Below are 5,164 nucleotides of genomic sequence, written 5' to 3' on the forward strand. Positions count from 1 at the left end.
ATATCAGGTCATATTCTGCGACTCACTGGCCAATATTTGTACTGTCAATATCAGGTCATATTCTGTGGCTCACTGGTCAAGTTTTGTACTGTCAATATCAGGTCAAATTCTGTGGCTCACTGGTCAACTTTTGTACTGTCAATATCAGGTCATATTCTGTGGCTCACTGGTCAAGTTTTGTACTGTCAATATCAGGTCAAATTCTGTGGCTCACTGGTCAAGTTTTGTACTGTCAATATCAGGTCAAATTCTGTGGCTCACTGGTCAAGTTTTGTACTGTCAATATCAGGTCATATTCTGTGGCTCACTGGTCAATATTTGTACTGTCAATATCAGGTCATATTCTGTGGCTCACTGGCCAATGTTTGTACTGTCAATATCAGATAATATTCTGTGGCTCACTGGCCAATGTTTGTACTGTCAATATCAGGTCAAATTCTGTTGCTCACTGGTCTAGTTTTGTACTGTCAATATCAGGTCATATTCTGTGGCTCACTGGTCTAGTTTTGTACTGTCAATATCAGGTCATATTCTGTGGCTCACTGGTCACGTTTTGTACTGTCAATATCAGGTCATATTCTGTGGCTCACTGGTCAAGTTTTGTATTGTCAATATCAGGTCAAATTCTGTGGCTCACTGGTCAAGTTTTGTATTGTAAATATCAGGTCATATTCTCAGGCTCACTGGTCAAGTTTTGTACTGTCAATATCAGGTCATATTCTGTGGCTCACTGGTCAAGTTTTCTATTGCCAATATCAGGTCAAATTCTGTGGCTCACTGGTCAAGTTTTGTACTGTCAATATCAGGTCATATTCTGTGGCTCACTGGTCAAGTTTTGTATTGTCAATATCAGGTCAAATTCTGTGGCTCACTGGTCAAGTTTTGTACTGTCAATATCAGGTCATATTCTGTGGCTCACTGGTCAAGTTTTGTATTGTCAATATCAGGTCAAATTCTGTGGCTCACTGGTGAAGTTTTGTACTGTCAATATCAGGTCATATTCTGTGGCTCACTGGTCAAGTTTTGTATTGTCAATATCAGGTCAAATACTGTGGCTCACTGGTCAAGTTTTGTATTGTCAATATCAGGTCAATTTCTGGTCATATTCTGTGGCTCACTGGTCAAGTTTTGTATTTTCAATATCAGGTCATATTCTGTGGCTCACTGGTCAAGTTTTGTATTGTCAATATCAGGTCATATTCTGTGGCTCACTGGTCAAGGTTTGTACTGTCAATATCAGGTCAAATTCTGTGGCTCACTGGTCAAGTTTTGTACTGTCAATATCAGGTCAAATTCTGTGGCTCACTGGTCAAGTTTTGTATTGTCAATATCAGGTCATATTCTGTGGCTCACTCGTCATGTTTTGTATTGTCAATATCAGGTCATATTCTGTGGCTCACCGGTCAAGTTTTGTACTGTCAATATCAGGTCATATTCAGTGGCTCACTGGTCAAGTTTTGAACTCTCAATATCAGGTCAAATTCTGTGGCTCCCTGGTCAAGTTTTGTACTGTCAATATCAGGTCAAATTCTGTGGCTCGCTGGTCAACTTTTGCACTGTCGATATCATGTCATATCCTGTGGCTCACTGGTCAAGTTTTGTCCTGTCAATATCAGGTCATATTCTGTGGCTCACTGGTCAATATTTGTACTGTCAATATCAGGTCATATTCTGTGGCTCACTGGTCAAGTTTTGTACTGTCAATATCAGGTCATATTCTGTGGCTCACTAGTCAATATTTGTACTGTCAATATCAGGTCATATTCTGTGGTTCACTGGCCATTATTTGTACTGTCAATATCAGGTCATATTCTGTGGCTCACTGGTCAAGTTTTGTATTGTCAATATCAGGTATTATTCTGTGGCTCACTAGTCAATATTTTTACTGTCAATATCAGGTCATATTCTGTGGCTCACTAGTCAATATTTGTACTGTCCATATCAGGTCAAACTCTGTGGCTCGCTGGTCAACTTTTGCAGTGTCGATATCATGTCATATCCTGTGGCTCACTGGTCAAGTTTTGTACTGTCAATATCGGGTCAAATTCTGTGGCTCACTGGTCAAGTTTTGTACTGTCAATATCAGGTCAAATTCTGTGGCTCATTGGTCAAGTTTTGTATTTTCAATATCAGGTCATATTCCGTGGCTCACTAGTCAATATTTGTACTGTCAATATCAGGTCATATTCTGTGGTTCACTGGCCATTATTTGAACTGTCACTATCAGGTCATATTCTGTGGCGCACTGGTCAAGTTTTGTATTGTCAATATCAGGTACTATTCTGTGGCTCACTAGTCAATATTTTTACTGTCAATATCAGGTCATATTCTGTGGCTCACTGGCCATTATTTGTACAGTCAATATCAGGTCATATTCTGTGGCTCACTAGTCAATATTTGTACTGTCAATATCAGGTCATATTCTGTGGCTCACTAGTCAATATTTGTACTGTCAATATCAGGTCAATATTTGTTCAATGATACAAAAAGTACTGATACATGATACATCATGTCTGTCTGTCGAGCTTCACCTCGGTCAATATGACTTTCTACTGGTCAGTATCCGATCAAATCTGTGGCGCACTGGTCAACTTTTGTACTGCGATATCAGGTTATATTATGTGGCTCACAGGTCAAGTTTTGTACTGTTAATATCAGGTCATATTCTGTAGCTTACTGGTCATTATTTGTATGGTCAATATCAGGTTATATTCTGTGGCGCACTGGTCAACTTTTGTACTGTCAATATCAGGTCATATTCTGTGGCTCACTGGTCATTATTTGTAATGTCAAGATCATCTCATATTCTGTGGCTCACTGGTCAATATAAGTACTGTCAATATTAGGTCATTTTCTGTGGCTCACTGGTCACGTTTTGTACTGTCAATATCAGGTCATATTCTGTGGCTCACTGGTCAATATTTGGACTGTCAATATCAGCTAATATTCTGTGGCTCACTGGTCAAGATTTGTACTGTCAATAATTTTCTTTGCAATTATCCCAATTAAACGACTGTCTGTCTGTCGAGCTTAACCTCGGTCAGTATGACTTTCTACTGGTAAATATCAGGTCATATTCTGTGGCTGACAGGCCATCTTTTGTACTATCAATATCAGGTCATATTCTGCGGATCATTGGCAATTATTTGTGCTGTCAATATCAGGTCATATTCTGCGGCTCACTGGTCAATATTTGTACTCTCAATATCAGGTCATATTCTGTGGCTCATTGGCAATTATTTGTACTGTTAACATCAGGTCATATTCTGCGGCGCATTGACAATTATTTGTACTGTCAATATCAGGTCATATTCTGCGGCTCACTGGCCATTATTTGTACTGTCAACATCAGGTCATATTCTGTGGCTCACTGGTCAATATTTGTACTGTCAATATCAGGTCATATTCTGCGGCTCACTGGTCAATATTTGTACTGTCAATATCAGGTCATATTCTGTGGCTCACTGGCCAATATTTGTACTGTCAATATCAGATAATATTCTGTGACTCACTGGTCAAGTTTTGTATTGTCAATATCAGGTCATATTCTGCGGCTCATTGGCAATTGTTTGTACGCTCAATATCAGGTCATATTCTGTGGCTCACTGGTCAATATTTGTACTGTCAATATCAGGTCGTATTTTGCGGCTCATTGGCAATTGTTTGTACGCTCAATATCAGGTCATATTCTGTGGCTCACTGGTCAATATTTGTACTGTCAATATCAGGTCGTATTATGTGGCTCACAGGTCAAGTTTTGAATTGTCAATATCAGGTCATATCTGTGGCTCACTGGCCATTACTTGTGTTGTCAATATCAGCTAATATTCTGTGGCTCACTGGTCAAGTTTTGTACTGTCATTATCAGGTCATATTCTCTGGCTCGCTGGTCAATATTTGTACTGTCAATATCAGGTCATATTCTGCGGTTCACTGGTCAATATTTGTACTGCCAATATCAGGTCACATTCTCTGGCTCGCTGGTCGATATTTGTACTGTCAATATCAGGTCATATTCTGTGGCTCACTGATCAAGTTTTGTACTGTCAATATCAGTTCATATTCTGTTGCTCACTGGCCATTATTTGTACTGTCAATATCAGGCAATATTCTGTGTCTCACTGGTTAATATTTGTACTGTCAATATAAGGTCATATTCTGTGGCTCACCTGTCAATATTTGTACAATGATACAAAAAGTACTGGTACATGATACATCCATCATACACATTTAGCAAAGTTTTAAATATACATGTACGTAAACTTTGATTCTAGTGAACCCGCGTTCTCACTTGTTAAATGTATTAGTCCTTGTTTAATATAGTTTGATAATTAACGGCATAACCTGTAAACAATAAGAACTGATATAGTTAAAACATCACCTGTGTGCTTCTATAGAGACAGTATAATACTGTAACGATGACATATGGCACACACGAAGAAACCACGAAAGGCATTGCTAGACATATCATATGCTGTTTAAAAGGTATAAATGCCTTATTTTGGAACAGTTCCAGGAATTACATGTAAAACCTGTAACTGGACGTGAATATATGAATGGTTCCAGTATGGGCATTATTAACCTTTAACTATTGTACAGAAGATGGTACGTCCCCTGCAATAGTAATCGAACGACATTAAGAATGTGTATGTTGATGCAATGTCACAGCGCGATGATAAATATAACCCTGTGGTTAAAGTAGATCTTTGTTTTTATATCCAAACAAAAGTCATGAAAAAAAAAGAAACTTCAGAACAATGTATACGCCATTATGTCTGTATTCACTGTCTATATCTGTTAGTTGTCTGTTCACATTTAGCTTATGCGCGTCCCACCTCCGAAACCCCTGACCAGATTTCAAAGAAACTTCAAATAACCCTACAGTCGGCACGTTCTGCCACAACTGAAAATCAGCGTCTTGAAGCAAACTGTATATTACGGTGTTCCATTAGGGCCATCCTTGTTTCGCCACCTTAATAGAGAAAACGTTTGCAAGAGAAAACGTTAATTAGTTAATTATCTGGCTTGCAATGAAACTAGAGCATTCTTTTTTAACAGTACATTTAAGAGATACAACCTATGGAGTTGTGACCAGGTTTGTGAATCTCTAAGGTTTCTACTAGATAACATATTTATCAAATTTGGCAATAAAACTTACAGACAA

This window comes from Mercenaria mercenaria, chromosome 10, assembly GCF_021730395.1.
Source record: "Mercenaria mercenaria strain notata chromosome 10, MADL_Memer_1, whole genome shotgun sequence".
Classification (NCBI taxonomy): domain Eukaryota; kingdom Metazoa; phylum Mollusca; class Bivalvia; order Venerida; family Veneridae; genus Mercenaria; species Mercenaria mercenaria.